Source organism: Triticum urartu, chromosome 7A (assembly GCF_056163025.1).
Source record: "Triticum urartu cultivar PI428250 chromosome 7A, HENAU_Tu73, whole genome shotgun sequence".
Lineage (NCBI taxonomy): Eukaryota > Viridiplantae > Streptophyta > Magnoliopsida > Poales > Poaceae > Triticum > Triticum urartu.
In genome coordinates, this window is record NC_141879.1 from 162,224,554 (window position 1) to 162,243,254 (window position 18,701).

General features: G+C 43.1%; 2 pseudogenes across 2 annotated transcripts; both read left to right on the top strand.

Moving 5' to 3' along the window:
* The first annotated feature begins 4,293 nt into the window (after nt 1-4,293).
* LOC125519867 (FACT complex subunit SPT16-like) lies at nt 4,294-10,142 on the top strand (annotated as a pseudogene). The gene is made up of 2 exons (XR_015610659.1): nt 4,294-4,780; nt 6,835-10,142. The product of XR_015610659.1 is annotated as an FACT complex subunit SPT16-like (transcript).
* Nucleotides 10,143-13,185: 3,043 nt separating this feature from the next.
* LOC125518569 (uncharacterized) lies at nt 13,186-15,091 on the top strand (annotated as a pseudogene). Its single transcript, XR_015611930.1, has 3 exons — nt 13,186-13,704; nt 13,885-14,105; nt 14,283-15,091. The product of XR_015611930.1 is annotated as an uncharacterized LOC125518569 (transcript).
* Nucleotides 15,092-18,701: the final 3,610 nt, after the last annotated feature.

Sequence of the window (18,701 nt, forward strand, 5' to 3'; positions counted from 1 at the left end):
AGGGCTTCGCCTAAGCACCGCTACGATATGACCGAGGTGGATTATGGTGGAGGGGGCACCGCACACGGCTAAGAGATCCAAGGGATCAATTGTTGTGTCTTTGGGGTGCCCCCTGCCCCCGTATATAAAGGAGTGGAGGAGGGGGAGGGCCGGCCCTCTCTATGGCGCGTTCTAGGGGAGTCCTACTCCCACCGGGAGTAGGATTCCCCCTTTTCTAGTAGAACTAGGAGCCCTTTCAAGTAGTAGGAGTAGGAGGGGAGGAAAGGGAAGGGAAAAGGAGAAGGAAGGAAGGGGGCGCCCCCCCTCCCTAGTCCAATTCCGACCAGCCCATGGGGAGGGGTGCGGCCACCTTTTGAGGCCTTTCTCTCCTTTCCCGTATGGCCCATTGAGGCCCAATACGAATTCCCGTAACTCCCCGGTACTCCCGAAAATACCCGAATCATTCGGAACCTTTCCGATGTCCGAATATAGTCGTCCAATATATCGATCTTTATGTCTTGACCATTTCGAGACTCCTCATCATGTCCCCGATCTCATCTGGGACTCCGAACTCCTTCGATACATCAAAACTCATAAACTCATAATATAACCGTCATCGAACTTTAAGCGTGCGGACCCTACGGGTTCGAGAACTATGTAGACATGGCCGAGACACATTTCTGGTCAATAACCAATAGCGGAACCTGGATGCTCATATTGGCCCTACATATTCTATGAAGATCTTTATCGGTCAAACCGCATAACAACATACGTTGTTCCCTTTGTCATCGGTGTGTTACTTGCCCGAGATTCGATCGTCGATATCTCAATACCTAGTTCAATATCGTTACCGGCAAGTCTCTTTACTCGTTCCGTAATACATCATCCCGCAACTAACTCATTAGTTGCAATGCTTGCAAGGCTTTAAGTGATGTGCATTACCGAGAGGGCCCAGAGATACCTCTCCGACAATCGGAGTGATAAATCCTAATCTCGAAATACGCCAACCCAACAAGTACCTTTGGAGACACCTGTAGAGCACCTTTATAATCACCCAGTTACGTTGTGACGTTTGGTAGCACACAAAGTGTTCCTCCGGTAAACGGGAGTTGCATAATCTCATAGTCATAGGAACATGTATAAGTCATGAAGAAAGCAATAGCAACAAACTAAACGATCAAGTGCTATGCTAACGGAATGGGTCAAGTCAATCACATCATTCTCTAATGATGTGACCCTGTTAATCAAATGACAACTCATGTCTATGGCTAGGAAACTTAACCATCTTTGATTCAATGAGCTAGTCAAGTAGAGGCATACTAGTGACACTCTGTTTGTCTATGTATTCACACATGTATTATGTTTCCGGTTAATACAATTCTAGCATGAATAATAAACATTTATCATGAAATAAGGAAATAAATAATAACTTTATTATTGCCTCTAGGGCATATTTCCTCCAGTCTCCCACTTGCACTAGAGTCAATAATCTAGTTCACATCGCCATGTGATTTAACATCAATAGTTCACATCACTATGTGATTAACACCCATAGTTCACATCGTCATGTGACCAACACCCAAAGGGTTTACTAGATTCAATAATCTAGTTCACATTGCTATGTGATTAACGCCCAAAGAGTACTAAGGTGTGATCATGTTTTGTTTGTGAGAGAAGTTTAGTCAACGGGTCTGCCACATTCAGATCCGTAAGTATTTTGCAAATTTCTATGTCAACAATGCTCTGCACTAAGCTACTCTAGCTAATTGCTCCCACTTTCAATATGTATCAAGATTGAGACTTTGAGTCATCTAGATCAGTGTCAAAACTTGCATCGACGTAACCTTTTACGACGAACCTTTTGTCACCTCCATAATCGAGAAACATATCCTTATTCCACTAAGGAAAATTTTAACCAATGTCCAGTGTACTAATCCTAGATCACTATTGTACTCCCTTGCCAAACACAGGGCAGGGTATACAATAGGTCTGGTACACAGCGTGGCATACTTTATAGAACCTATGGCTGAGGCATAGGGAATGACTTTCATTCTCTCTCTATCTTCTGCCGTGGTCGGGTTTTGAGTCTTACTCAACTTCACACCTTGTAACACACGCAAGAACTCCTTCTTTGACTGTTCCATTTTGAACTACTTCAAAATCTTGTCAAGGTATGTACTCATTGAAAAACTTATCAAGCGTCTTGATCTATCTCTATAGATCTTGATGCTCAATGTGTAAGCAGCTTCACCAAGGTCTTTCTTTGAAAAACTCCCTTCAAACATTCCTTTATGCTTTGCAGAATAAATCTACATTATCTCCGATCAACAATATGTCATACACATATACTTATCAGAAATGCTGTAGTGCTCCCACTCACTTTCTTGTAAATACAGGCTTCACCACAAGTCTGTATAAAACTATATGCTTTGATCAACTTATCAAAGTGTTTATTCCAACTCCGAGAGGCTTGCACCAATCCATAAATGGATCGCTGGAGCTTGCACACTTTGTTAGCTCCCTTTGGATCGACAAAACCTTCCGGTTGCATCATATACAACTCTTCTTACAGAAATCCATTCAGGAATGCAGTTTTGACATCCATCTGTCAAATTTTATAATCATAAAAAGCGGCAATTGCTAACATGATTCGGACAGACTTAAACATAGATACGAGTGAGAAACTCTCATCGTAGTCAACACTTTAAACTTGTCGAAAACCTTTTTGCGACAATTCTAGCTTTGTAGATGGTAACACTACTATCAGCGTCCGTCTTCCTCTTGAAGATCCATTTAATCTCAATGGCTCACCGATCATTGGTCCATACTTTGCTATCATACATGGATCTCATCTCAGATTTCATGGCCTCAAGCCATTTCGCGGAATCTGGGCTCATCATCGCTTCCTCATAGTTCGTAGGTTCGTCATGATCAAGTAACATGACCTCTAGAACAGGATTACCGTACCACTCTAGTGCGGATCTCACTCTGGTTTACCTACTAGGTTCGGTAATAACTTGATCTGAAGTTACATGATCATCATCATTAGCTTCCTCACTAATTGGTGTAGTAGTCACAGGAACAGATTTCTGTGATGAACTATTTTCCAATAAGGGAGCAGGTACAGTTACCTCATCAAGTTCTACTTTCCTCCCACTCACTTCTTTCGAGAGAAACTCCTTCTCTAGAAAGGATCCATTCTCAGTAATGAATATCTTACCTTCGGATCTGTGATAGAAGGTGTACCCAACATTTTCTTTTGGGTATCCTATGAAGATTTACTTCTCCGATTTGGGTTCGAGCTTATCATGTTGAAACTTTTTCACATAAGCATCGCAGTACCAAACTTTAAGAAACGACAGCTTAGGTTTCTCGCCAAACCACAGTTTATACGGTGTCGTCTCAACAGATTTAGATGGTGCCCTATTTAACGTGAATGTAGCTGTCTCTAATGCATAACCCCAAAACGATAGTGGTAATCGGTAAGAGACATCATAGATCGCACTATATCTAATAAAGTATGGTTATGACGTTCGGACACACCATTACACTGTGGTGTTTCAGGTGGCGTGAGTAATGAAACTATTTCACATTGTTTTAACTGAAGGCCAAACTCGTTAACTCAAATATTTTACTTCTACGATCATATCACAGAAACTTTTATTTTCTTGTTACGATGATTCTCCACTTTACTATAAAATACTTTGAATTTTTCAAATGTTTCAGACTTGTGTTTCATCAAGTAGATATACTCATATCTGCTCAAATCATCCGTGAAGATCAGAAAGTAATGATACCTGCCGCGAGCCTCAATATTCATCGGACCACATACATCAGTATGTATGATTTCCAACAAATCTGTTGCTCGCTCCATTGTTCTGGAGAATGGAGTCTTAGTCATCTTGCCCATGAGGCATGGTTCGCAAGCATCAACTGATTCATAATCAAGTGACTCCAAAAGCCCATCGGCATGGATTTTCTTCATGCGCTTTACACCAATATGACCTAAACGGCAGTGCCATAAATAAGTTGCACTATCATTATTAACTTTACATTTTTTGGTTTCAATATTATGAAAATGTGTATCACCACGATTGAGATCCAACAAACCATTTTCATTGGGTGTATGACCATAGAAGAATTTATTCATGTAAACAGAACAACAATTATTCTCTAACTTACATAAATAACTGTATTACAATAAATATGATCCAATCATATTTATGCTCAACGTAAACACCAAATAACATTTATTTAGGCCTGCCCATCTGAACAGGTTTGCACAAAGAACACCCACCGACCCGATGCCGACTAGAACGAGGGAAACTGAACCAAAACGAAACTCCGCTGATTCAGGACCACCCTTCCCTCCTCTCGCACGGCTCTCCTCCCCCGCCCCAGCGCCTCCACTCCGGCAGCCCGCCCTACCCGCCGCCATGCCGACGCCGACCGCCGGCACGCGCCCGGACAACCCAGGCCCCGCCGCTGGCTCACGCGCAGTCTCGGCCGGGGTCCGCTCCGTCGCCCGCCTCGACGGCCCGGCCGGGCCCACCACGCGCCGCCTCGGGCGCGCTCGTATCCTGGTCGGTGCGGGCTGGGGCCTATATAAGCCCCTGGGCGCGCGCCCGCCCGCGCCCAGGCGCTTCCCCTATTGCGATCGAGGCAGTCGCTGCGGTTCTGCGAAGAGGCGGTGCGGTTCCAAGAAACGCCGAGATCGGAGGCTTTCGTTGGCGGCTTTCCCCGCTAGCATTGGCTGCCGGAGGTCCCTGATTCTGCGAACAAACTCGACGGATCGTCCTAGGTAAATTTCTTCCGCGTTTCTTGTACTTGATCATGTCGATTCTTCATTGCTGTTCGTGAATTTAGGATTGTTCTTATCGAATTGGTGCCTCAATGCTTGCGAATTCCGGTGTAAAAATAGCATAACAAGAGATCTCGAGTTGGCTCGAGACTAAACGAATCTGAAAAATAGCTAAACTAAACTAATCTGTTATCCGCCGATATAATCTTCAATCTAAATTTATGAAACGTTGAAAGAATCATATCTTCCAGCACTTGATTGATCTATTTTTTTGCCGAAATTAATCGGAATAACCAATTAGAGTTGCGATCTGTAGAACAATCACAACAAATTTGGTACCTGTTCTATGTCAAGAAATCTAAAACCAAAAATTGATTCCATGTAAATTTTCTTTCTGATTCCACATACTTGCTTCTATAATTTATGAATTAGGTGGTTCCACTTTTTCGTTGCAAACCAAATTGTTTAGATTTGAAGAAAGAACACTGTAATCTGCATCTAATCTGATATTGTTTAACAAGAAATTGGAGTTGGCTTGAGACTAAACGATACTGAGAATACCTAGACTAAACTAATCTGTCGATTATAATCTTCAATCTTAATTTATGAAAACTGTGAAAGCTTATCTCTAGCAGTTGATCAATCTATTCTTTGCCGAAATTACTCCGAATAACCAATTAGAGTTGCGATCTGTAGAACAATCGCAACAAATTTGGTACCTCTGCTATGTCAAGAAATCTAAAACCAAAAATTGATTCCATCTAAATTTTCTTTCTGATTCCACATACTTGCTTCTATAATTTATGAATTAGGTGGTTCCACTTTTTCGTTGCAAACCAAATTGTTTAGATTTGAAGAAAGAACACTGTAATCTGCATCTAATCTGATATTGTTTAACAAGAAATTGGAGTTGGCTTGAGACTAAACGATACTGAGAATACCTAGACTAAACTAATCTTTCGATTATAATCTTCAATCTTAATTTATGAAAACTGTGAAAGCTTATCTCTAGCAGTTGATCAATCTATTCTTTGCCGAAATTACTCCGAATAACCAATTAGAGTTGCGATCTGTAGAACAATCGCAACAAATTTGGTACCTCTGCTATGTCAAGAAATCTAAAACCAAAAATTGATTCCATCTAAATTTTCTTTCTGATTCCACATACTTGCTTCTATAATTTATGAATTTAGGTGGTTAACTTTTTTGTTGCAAACCATTTTTTTTTAGATTTGAAGAAAAAACACTGTAAGCTGCATCTAATCTGATATTGTTTAACAAGAAATTGGAGTTAGCTTGAGACTAAAAGAATCTGAGAATACCTAGACTAAACTAATCTGTCGATTATAATCTTCAATCTTAATTTAGGAAAACTGTGAAAGCTTATCTCTTGCAGTTGATTAATCTATTCATTGTCAAAATTAATCCGGATAGCCAATTTGAGTTGAGATCTGTAAAATAATCACAACAAATTTGGTACCTGTGGTATGTCAAGAAAACTAAAACGTTTTTGAAAACCTATGATTAAGATACTTAGAAACAACAAAAATTTATTCCATCTAAATCTATCATGATATGTTTCTGTAGCTAGCTCTAGTTAATTTTCAGTGCTTATTATGAATTTGATTTCGTACTGAATGCTTAGGATCTTCCATTGAGTTATATATAAATACTTATAGCAATTTAAAAAATGCAGCATAGCCCAGCTTTGTACCTATTGGTTGGTAACGTTGTCAGAAATTTAAACTTCTAGAACAAAATACAAGTTGATGACTAAGAATGCTGATTGAAAATCTACTTGTTGCTTCCTTTTCTGTGGGATAATCATAGTAAGATGGTCTTACTGTAGCATAGCCCAGCTTTGTACCAATTGGATGATAAAGTTGTCAGAAATTTAAACTGCTAGAACAAAATACAAGTAGATCACTAAGAATGCTGATTGACATTGTATGCTTGCAAATTTCCATATATTGTGTACTGTTCTCGTAGCTTACTAACCTGCTCGTTCTTAATGATTTTTTGGTTCATACTGTACTCACATCTTGTTTTTGAAGGTATTTTGGTTATTAAATGGCTATTATTGAAGCATTGGATAGAACACCGGCTTCTGTTACTGGGTCTTCTCCTGCAGTCAGTCCAGAAAACTTCATCAAATGTATGATGAAGTTTTATCGGCACTGGAAGGAGGATGGGACTGAGATATGGGGATCTTCGTGTGCAATTGCTGTTGCTACTCCTCCACCCTCTGAAGATATTCGATATCAGAAATCATTAGCCTTGAGCACGTGGTTTTTTGGTCATCAGTTCCCAGAAACTATAATGGTCTTTCTCAGTAGGCAGATTCATTTCCTGTGCAGCCAGAAGGACAGTGATGTGCTTAAACCTTTGAAGATGCTTGTTTCTAAAGAAGCCGATGTTGATATCGTGTTGCATATTCTGAAAAAGGGCGATGATGGATCTGACTTAATGCCTGAAGGCAAGTTTCTTGAAGCATGGTCTGAAAAGCTGCACAGATCAAGGTTAAAGCTTTTTGATGTGTCAAGTGGCATCTCTGAACTTCTTGCTGTGAAAGATGTCACCGAGATTATGTATGTGAAGAAGGCTGCATTTTTGGCTGCTTCGGTTATGCGGAAGTATGTAGTTTCTAAGGTGGAGAAGATCATAGAGGATGAAAAGAAGATAGCACATTCAAAGCTGATGGTTCTGACAGAGAAGATACTACTTTCCCCAATGAATGTAGATGTTAAACTGAAGGCAGATAATGTTGACATATGCTACCCACCCGTTTTTCAAAGTGGAGGCAAGTATGACCTTAGGCCATCTGCTTCTAGCAATGATGATGATCTGCACTATGATTCTGGAAGCGTCATCATCTGTGCTCTGGGAGCCAAGTACAGTGGCTACTGCTCAAATGTCGCAAGAACCTTCCTGATTGATTGTAATGCAGAAAAATGCAATGCATATAAAGTCCTCAGTCAGGCGCATGATGCTGCTATTGCTGCTTTGACACCAGGTAGCAAGTGTTGTTCCAGTTACCAGGCTGCAGTTACTGTGATCAGGGACAAAGCTCCTGAACTTCTTCCTTTCCTTACCAAGTCAGCTGGAACAGGAATGGGCATCGAGTTCCGTGAATCTTGGCTGTCCTTGAGTGAGAAAAATGACCGGACGCTAAAGGAAGGGATGATTTTCAATGTTTCACTTGGGTTTCAAAACCTTATAGACAAGACCAACAATGAGAAGACCAAGGAATTCTCCCTATGGCTGGTTGACACTGTTCTGGTCTGCAAGGAAAATGCAAAAGTCTTGACATCTTTTATCTCCAAGGCTGACAGCGATGCCTTCTACTTATTTGATGAGGAAAATGCAGGATTAGCTGCTGTGAAACAAGCTCCGAAAGCAAATGTTTTGGTCCCGGTTAAACCAGTGCTAAATCCATTGAGAGAAAATCTGCGATCCCATAGCAGGACACCTAAGGAGGACCTTAGGAAACAGCTTCAGTCAGAAATCTTAAAGAAGAAAACTAGTGAGGCAGCAGTGAGAAGTGACGTTGCTGATCATAAGTTGTTGGAGGGACTTGGTCGTTCCAGAGCTATGGATGAACTGGTTGCATATAAGAATGCAAATGATGTGCCTGTTTCCAATCGACTGGACATTATTCAGGTGGACAAACAGAATGAGGCTATCCTGTTACCAATATATGGAGTTACTGTTCCCTTTCATGTTTGTACCATAAAAAAAGCAGAAATTCGTGGGGAAAGCAGCAGTGGAGTTTATGTCAGCATTACATTTAATGTTCCTGGCACTGCTTCTGGTCTTCAAGATCCCCGCTTGCAGAACCTTATTTTTTTGAAAGCAGTCACCTTCCTCTCAAAAAACAGAAGTCATGCTGAAGAGGTTATTAAATCGGTGAAGACTGTTCAAAAAGGAGTCACTGAAAGAGCTAGGAGAGCGAGCTTGGTTAGTCAGGAAAGGCTTCAACTATATGACGGAATGAAGAGGGATGGATTCAGTTTCCTGATTTGTGGATACGGCCATCATTTGGTGGCTGTGGGCGGAAGGTCGCTGGAACATTGGTGGCCCATGTCAATGGTTTTCAATATTCTGCATCGAAAACTGAAAAGGTGGATATTATGTTCAGCAACATAAAACATGCCTTCTTCCAGCCAGCTGAGAGAGACATGATAACGCTGCTCCACTTCCATCTGTACAATGAAATCATGGTGGGCAACAAGAAGACTAGAGATGTGCAGTTCTACACTGAAGTGATGGATGTTGTGGACTCGGTTGGAGGTCTTAAGCGCTGTTCAGCACGGGATCCTGATGAGATTGAGGAAGAGCAGCGCGACAGGGCACGAAGGAAGAAAATAAATGGACAGTTTGAGCTGTTTGTGAAAAGGGTTGTTTCTGTTTGGTCCCAGCCAAGATTTCAGCAGCTCGGCTTACATTTTGAAAGGCCATCACAGAAGCTTGGCTTCAATGGAGTCCATGGCAGAACAACTTGTTTTATAGTTCCTACTCCAAGTTGCCTGGTGCAGCTTGTTGAATCACCGTTTCTTGTGACTTCGCTGAGGGAGGTCGAGATAGTATGCTTGGAAAGGGTGGCCCTGGGGCAGAAATCCTTTGACATGGTGTTTGTATTTCAAGATTTAAAGCGAGATGTTGTCCGCATAGAGGTCATTCCAATGGCATCTCTTGATAAGATCAAAGATTGGCTTAATGACTGCAACTTGAAGTACTATGAATCGAAGCTGAACCTTAACTGGCGAATGGTCCTCAAGAAGCTGGACGAGCCAGGTTGTGACACAAATGACAGGTGGGAATTCTTGAATCCAGATGCTACTGACTCAGATTCAGAGGATTCCGAGACAGACGATGATAAGTACGAACCTTCTGATGTGGAGTCAGCCTCTGATTCGGATGATGAAGACAGCGACAGCGAATCAGTGGTGGATTCTGGCGAGGATGAGGCTGTCTCGGCTGGCTCAGATGACGACGACGACGCTGCCGAGTCATGGGACGAGATGGAGCGCAAGGCGAGGGATGCCGACATGGAGATGGGCAGCGAAGACGACAGCGAAGACGAGAGGCAGCGGCGGAGGGAGAAAGCAAAACGGCAGTTGAATCCCCAGCAGTCCAATGGTGTTCCCCAGAAGAGGCAGCGTGTCAACTGAAGGCTAGATTTCGGTTCCTCCTAGCAGTAGCAGTAGTTTCGATTTCACTGCGAGTTTTTATCCATGCCCTTTTGGCGTCTGTCGTCTCCAGTAGTTGTGTTGACTTATTGCTATATACTTCCAGCTAGCAGTTTTGCATATTTCAAAGACTAAAGTTCTAAATATATGCCCCTGTCATTTGCTGGTGTTCACTTGAGCACACTACCTTTTCTCATTGTTCGTGACACAGTTGGAACTTACTCCTATTTTCGTGACTTTCTGCTGCCAGCATCAGAGTAAAAATTCATATGCATGCATCACAATGTCAGACACGTTTGACCAATGTCAATTAACTCTTTATCCTACTGCTTATTTGTTTTTGCAAAGAGAACAAAAACAATTCTTCACTCGAAGTACCTCTGTACAATTATGTCTGTTGTTGTCGAGCCTTCATAAAGATGATGCTCATCACCTCTGAAGGTGAATCCATCCAGATACTAGGAGAGAACTTGGCCAACTTGGCAATCTCATGGGTAACCTGATTACTATCTCTGTTACAAGAATCAAACAAAACATGATTAAAATCTAAAGATATGTAATAACAATCATCGAAAATGGCACCTGCCACTGAGCTGGAACCTCCCTCCTTCAGAGCATTGACAACCTCTTCGTTATCGGAGACCACCTCAATTTTGCTACAGCACACGGTTTGTGCCAAATTTAGCCCAAATCTCACGGCAATTGCTTCAGCAGAAAACGTGTCATAACAAAAGTTCAGTCTTTCATTCGCTGCGGCAATGAATTTACCATTGTGATCCCGTAGAACAGCACCAACTTTACCATGAAGCCTTCATAAAGATGATGCTCATTTGGTTACACTCTTGAGAAGAGACAGCTCTCTGTTTGAACAACTGTCTGGCCTTCGAACAACTTCCACAAACAGTGGCGAATCTTGCACAAAATTGAAGGGTAGGCTCAGAACATCAAGTTTCTAAGTCTACTGAGCAAATTCATTGCAGTTTACATGTTAAACACCTCAGTATAATTCTCAAGTTGCATGTTTAGCTGAAATATGATTTTTGAAGGGTAGGCTTCAGCCTATTGAAGCCCCCCTAGTGGAATCGCCACTGTCCACAAATGTGAAGTTTTTTGTTTTGGCCAATCTGTTGATAAACAAAGTCATTGTAGAGATATTTTTACTTGCAAAGTTGCCATTCCTCCACTCACTTATTTAGGGATCCCAGTAAATTCTACTAGGATCCTCAGCAAGTACTGTAAGAGTAGAGGAAACAGTTGAGAAAAAAATTAGAGCGCTGGCTGGGGAAAATGGTTTCCATTGGATCTTGGTTCTTTTCAATGTATGTCTCAGTTCTATCACCTTATATATGTTATCCTTTTATTGTGTCCTAGCGAATCTTGTTTACCTGCAACGGGCCACATTGATGTCAGTCGCATACCATCTGCAAGCAAAGCATCGGTTTAATCCTTAACCACCTAAAAAAATATTCACATACAAAATAGCTACATATTTCTTAGATATTCCTGGTGCCCTTTATCATTTATTTTCTCTGTTCATATTCTTTGTCGACAATATATTTTTTTTAGTTAGAAGTGTTCAGAACCAGCTTCGGCCAGTCAAGGTCAGCGCGCGGGTCTGGGAAGCTCTTCGCTATCAGGCACGCCTACAATGAGCGCTGCAAGTGCTCGCTCGAGGAGGGCGTCGTTGCCCATGTAACCGGTGACTTCCCCAAGGTAATGTGTTGTTCCGTTCTTATCTTCCAGCACATTCAGTCTTGATACCATAGTCTGCTAGCCTATACCTGCATCCATGGAATAGTTTTGCCCACTGCAAAAATTGGCTGCGACGGGCGACGTCGCCGTCACGAGGCCCCTGACGCACGCTCCATCGACAGCAAGCTAGTCCAGCGCCTTCCGGACGGCGCCGTCATCCCAGCCTCTGGTAGGCGTGGCCGTCACCGCCCTGCAGACTCCCCGACACGCCTTGGGCGCTCTGGAGAGGTTGCTAGCCCGGTCAACGAAGACACCCGGGGCCGCTCGTCCCCTTCCTCGCCACGATCGACCTCCTGTGACGTGATTCAGCTCACCTCCGTGATAGGCGAGGACTCTTGGCTGCAGTGGATCACTCCCTGTTTTGGCGCCAAGCAACGACAGGCGGCTGTGTGCCCTGCTCTGGCTCCACAGACGCCAACACCTCCCCGTACCACGACCCTGGACATCATCGAGATCATCCTGTCCTCTCCTGCAGTGCAAGACAGTGGAGCTGCTGCTCCATCTCCTTCCTCGAAGCTGAAGCTGAGCCGGCCACCCCGATCTTTGTCCCGGCGGTCAGCCCGGTTGCTGGCAATGCCGGCCACCCCTGTTTGTGGCCTGCCGGTCACCCCTGCTCGCTGCACCAAGCTCGCCCCCCCCAAGGCCAAGACCACCGACAAGGAGAAGGAAGACGCTGGCTGGGGTCGTAGGCTTCAACCTTGCTCGCTCCAGCCCGCGTCTCCAAGCCAAGGGGAGAAAGATGCCGATTGCAAAGATGGCGGAGAAGCTGCTATGCCAGCGCATGGGCGCCGTAGATGAAGGCCAGCAAGTCACAGAGGAAGCCATTGACAAATTTGTGGCCATGTTCCAAGGGCAGCTCCCTGACATTACAGTGGCGGCTCTCCGGGCGCTGTTCAACCTCGCGACGTGGTGGCGAGGCAGGACCGGAGTTGCAGGCGGTGACGGGGGACGCGTCCGGCTTGGCGGAGTGACTGGAGCGTTTGCAGCCCCTGTAGAAGAAGTGCTCTAGTTTCCATGATAGTTTCAAGCCCTCTACTTATGTGTGTGTACGCCTGTTTGCAATCGTCGACGTTGGCGTCGGCATCTGCAGGCTTTTGTGCTGATTAGTTTGTCCCGTTTCGGTACGTGTGAGCTGAATGTTGAGTGCCAGGCTGATGTTAGCTTTGTTGTGGCCAACTGCTACTTCACTTCTGAGTGCCAGGACTGATTTGTATGCCACCGACAGGTGGGCCAGAGGAGGACAAGTGAAGGAAGCCGCAGGCGTCCGCGGCATGTCCGTCCGGACACAAACTCAGTCCAAATTTGAACCGTAGCCGCATTGGGCCGTGGTAGACGCCATTGGGGGTGGGGCGGGACATAGGAGGAATTCCGAGTTTGCTTGCTCTTTGCTCAATTCGTCGGACCCGGGACTTCTTTACGCACTCGGCGTCCGAGTCGGATTTAAAACGAAACCCACAAGCGGCCCCGTACGTTCTGCTATAAATACATGCGTGCACCAGTTCACGGCTTGAGAAAAAGTCTATCGAAGCTACTGTAGACTAGATTGTTTTCGCCCGACGATCCGGCCTGCAAGCCGCTAGCTAGCTGCTGCGGCGATGGCTACGGCTAAGAGATCCAGGGCGAAGGCCGCGGAGGCAACCAAGACGGCGAGGGCGAACGCCCCTCTGGCCGCGGTCGCAGCTAACTGGGAGGCCGTCCAAGCCGCCAGGACAGCCGAAGCAAAAGCCCGAGAGGCCGAAGAAGCTGCCGAGACGGCCGCCGCCAAAGCCGTGGAGGCGGAACAAGCCGCCGAGACGGCCAGGGTCATGGCCGAAGAAGCCGCCAAGGCGAGGGAAGCGGCGAGAGAGATGGGCCGGCTAGAGGACCAGGAATCCGAGTGGGCGCAGTGCGACGAGGAGCTGTTCGCCTCCAGGTTCCGCCGTTACTGGAACAAATCGTACGCCTTCCGCAGCGTCCGTCGCTCCCGCACCTTCCTTCAAACCAGTAAGAGCTCGTTCTTCTTCCCTGCCTCCGTTCCAGAATTTCTCTATAGCTTTTCACAAAGTTTGTATTTAAAAAAAAAATCTATAGAAACTACATCAAATGGAACAAAGCTAGTATATGTATTTTTAAATAAATCTTATTTCGTTCTTTCATTAACTTGGTATTAATGGATCAATGCAGCATCTATCCCCGCCATGCGTTACACGTACCCTGCTCCTGATGACAGCCCCAAGGCCATGGAGACTCTGCAGATGGTGTCGGTCAAGATCGCGGCAATCAAAGAGGGCTTACGCTGGCCACTGCAAGTGTTTGGTCTCGTTGCTGCTCGCGACAACTTGGATCACATGCGCAACATTATTTTTCACCGTTCGAGAAATAACTGTCAAACCATCACCGAAGAGGTTTGTATGTTCTTACCCCTCCGTTTTCCTTTCCAAGTTGCCTTCTCTATCAATTGTTTGCTCTCATATATATGGAATACATTAGGTTGGCTGTTGCACTATATCCACTTGATGCAGTCTTACTATTGATGAAATAGAGCATAATTACTCACGTACATTGTTGTTCCACTCATGCAGGATCCATATCTTGCATTGACCGGCCCTAGCCGAGCTATTGCCGTGTCGGTGGACCCTTCTTACGTTGAGGTTTCCCTGAAAGTCAAGGGCGCCACTAAAGCCGAGGATAAAGACCTGAGCGATCTTGTTTTGGTGCACAGAACCGGGCGTTTTCTGAGCGGTCTTTACCGTAGTAGGCTCAGCACATTGGAACTTACCTTCGACCATGTTACCCGCTCCGTGGAGGCTACAATCCGTGTAAAACTAACTGATGGGTCATGACCAACTAGTTTCCGGGGCGTGATCACTGCCAGCAGCGGTTCTCGTGATGACCTGAAAGTCAAGTTACTTGATTCCGGAGATGACGGGTTGCCCGTAGATGCCAATGGCAGGATCAAGCTCTCGCGTCATGTGGTTTCTGTTGGACATGTGGAGTCTCTGAACGTTTATGTCGCTGCCAATCGGGTTGATGAGAAACAAGTTGTTGAGAGTGGCAGGGCAACTTTTAAGGCAAAGAGGTCTGGTGTTAGCCTCAGCGAGCTCTGCCTTGGCTTCTGTAGTATGAATGTTACCGTTGCTTGGTCCTGTTTCCGTCATGAGTGGTAACTCTCTCAGAAGGCTGCTTTTGGCGGGAAAGGAAACATCATTTTTTTTTACCTAGGAAACACCATTATTTGAACCGACTTATGTTTCCCTGTATAGTGGGTGTTGTACCATTTGCATGCTCAAGTGGTGTATGGTGGTGGTGTTTTGTTGTAGTACTAGGTAATGATGATATGGAAATATGTACGTATGTTCTAGTGTTGTTGCTTGTATGGATCAGAAAGTAATATTTGGCCACTTCGCTAGCTCGAGTTTATACTTATGTATGTGTAGTAATTAATTCGACGAACTCATTTTGGCTCAAGGCATAAGTGAGATATAATTGCTTTTTTACATGGGATATATATAATTACCTCTTCAATAGAAAATATCTATATAGTCTCTTCAGATGTGTGTATACTAGATGACACCCCGCTCGTTGCTGTCGGAGTTGCCTACAATATACTTCAATAAGATTCGGGTATATGAATATGAATATTTTAGATTAATAATATGAGAACTAAAGCTGAAAATACATGTAACTATAAAATACTCCCTCCGTTTCTAAATATAAGTATTTTTAGATATTCCAATGTGGACTACATACGGAGCAAAATGAGTGAATCTAACTCAAGACAACCATTAGTCCATAGAGATTGTCATCAATTACCAAAACCAAACATGGGGGCACCGCATGTTCTTTCAATCTCCCCCATTTTGGTAATTGATGACAATCACTTTCAAGAGAGTTTAATACAAGGAATTATGCATCATCATGCAATGCAACAACCAATAAAACATGCGTATGAGATGCAAATGCTTAGGAACAAAACCAAAGTAAGGAGAAAACTCTAAAGACTTCTCCACAAAACTCTCTGAAACCTCCACAAAACTCTCTGAAACTTCTCCCCCATTGGCATCGATTGTCAAAATGGGTGAAAAGCTAAGAAGACCAATATAAAAGGTGTTCCTTCAAAAGTTGTGTATTTCTCAACAAGAGAGTGGAAGGCCATACACATATCCAAAGGTAATACTTGGAGGGAGACCAACTATATTGAGGCACCGAGATTGCTAAAGGAATGATATGCCACAAGGACATAACAAAGAGAGACACAAGCAATCAAGCAATCAAAAGGTACCAATTGAAGCAAGCAATCAACGGATATCAATTGAACCAACTAGACCAAAGATCCTACGAGCCACATGAATAAAGGATATTATGATATGAGCAGAGGAGTGTTCTAAAGAAACTAGAGAAGCTCCCCATGATTTGTGCACATCAAGAATTTTTGTATTTGGATACAAAACGCACAAAATAGGATCATAGCTCCCCCAAAATCAATAGAAACTTATAACAAGTACAAGTGAGCATATAGGAAACTAAGCCTAGTACTTGCAACACACACATGGTTGAGCAACAAGTAATAAAAGAGGCAACTTAAGAATGGGCTCAACCAAAATGATGTGTGAGTCAAGGCAATGCACTTGAGAAGACTAAAGTACGGATGAGCATTAGGCATCAATAAAGTCTTGAAAGAACGAGGCACACGGTGCAAGGCCTATCATTCCCACACACAACTAGCAAATGGGTTCACAAGCTTACTAATAAGCATATTAAGAACCTATGCTTGTGACAACCCGTGGTGAAGATAGAAGATGAAAGACTCATCAAGACGAGGGATACCAATTAAGATGGCAAAAGCCTTGTAAAGATAAGCATGAGGAAAATAATCTTCACCACACACAAGAGTGCATCAAGATGCAACGATAGAAGACACGCACTCAAGGCAAAAGCTTTCACGGAGCCACCAAAGAAATAACATAAGAAAGACAAGGTGGCCGTGAAAGAAAGGATATCAACTAGATATGCAACTTCTCTCAAGTGTATAAGATTCTAGGTAGACGAAATCATGATGATATATATCTACAAAGAAGGATGTACACCCGAAATAGTTACAACACAAGGAACAAGATATCCAAAGGGAGGTCATACATATACCAATAAGATATTTGCTTGGAAGCATAGCTCATGGCTAGATATGGTCTTATTGTATATAAATGAAGTCCACACATGAACAACAAAGACATCACAACTAGCAACAAGAGATCATTGTTGGGATGCTTTGAGAAAGAAAACAAGTATCACAAGAATGAATGAATAACATGCCATGATACAACCTACACAAGGTTGAAACAAGAAATGTGTGCATGAAGAATATGAAGATACTTGTTATCGAGTTAACATTGGAAGGATGTAGTAGATACCAATTGAAGGTAGATAGTAGTTCATTGATCATCCTAGCTCGACTCCAATAAGCACATGATGACAACACCTTCCTTGTGAGTGAGCCGAACTTCCAATGTATCTCCAATTGTTCCTAGAACAACAACACAAAAAAATGGTACCCAAACTCATTGGGACCAAAGAGTTAGAGAACCGACAATACATAGGACAAACTCCACATAAAAATGTGCATATAGATACGAAAATAAATTGCATGCACATCTCATCCAATTTGAGACTTGGTGGAGCTTCTCCTATATTTGGTCAAAGAAAGAAAGCATGCCAAAGATACTACACGAACTTAATATGCATGCTCAAGACTTTCAAGAACCGATACCAAAAGAAAAAGAAAAACCAAGAGAAGAAAGGATACCAAATGAATAAATCATCACTTGGAGGATATCATTAAATGATACATCAAGGAATGAGATATCCATTGATACACAAAAAGAAAGATGTCAAACTCCCAAAAGAGAGAATGGTTCCAAACAAGCCAAGTGCTCTACAAAGTTTCATGATGGCACAAGTACCAAAAGAAATGATTTGCATTCCACCAACACACACTTGAAAAGGATCACAAGGTGAGTGTTCTAAGAAAAATAGGATAGCTCCCCCAAGCATTGTGCAATATGGAGAATTTGCATTTGAATACAAAAAGCACAAGATGGGATCACCACTTTCTCTATATCTATACAAACACTAGACAAGCTCAAGGAAATAACAAGATCCACAAGTGGTATGGAATACAATGGGAGTTGACACAATCCTAGGCAAGAGATAAGGCAAATAAAAGCAAAGGCTAATGTAAAGATGATCAATAATATCTACCACACAAGTGAGTACCAATTGTCAAAAGACAAGAAGTAATTCCCGGTGGTAGATAGCAAGGATATCCGACATCATCTTCACACCAAACAAAAAAAACAAATTGCAACTTGTAGAGCTAACATGCCACCTAGGAACAAGATAATTTACAATATAAACTCTAGATGACAATATCTCAAATGTACACATTTTTTAGGCTAGTAATATACACATAGCATATTACTCCCCCATAATGTGATACCAATTAAAGATAGACAAGAGGCAATTAAAGGATCCAACGAGAGATCATTAATGGACTATTTAGAATTTGAATTTCTCATGAGAAGACATACCACATAGTGACTAGATAATCTTGAAATATCAATACTAGATGGTATTACTCATGTACACACATTTATAGGATTGTGAGGTGCACAAAGCACATCACTCCCCCATAATGGGATATTCCATTAATCTCTCACAATAGCCTACTAAGAAATAAACAAGATGCAAAAGGCTCAACGCATGACACACACGTACATGATGTGCAAACCAACACACACATACTTGATTGCTCAAGATAATCAAGTTGGAAGCACAACATATACAAACACATGCAAGGATATAGTAAGAAGAGGTAGGGGAGGTATGCCAACAAATAGAGGAGTGAAACCTCTAACCGAGAAGAACCGGCAAAACCTCCAACATCGAAAACATCATAGAAGATGCATGTGAACTCCGTTTTTGATGAACTCGAGCTTGTCATCAAG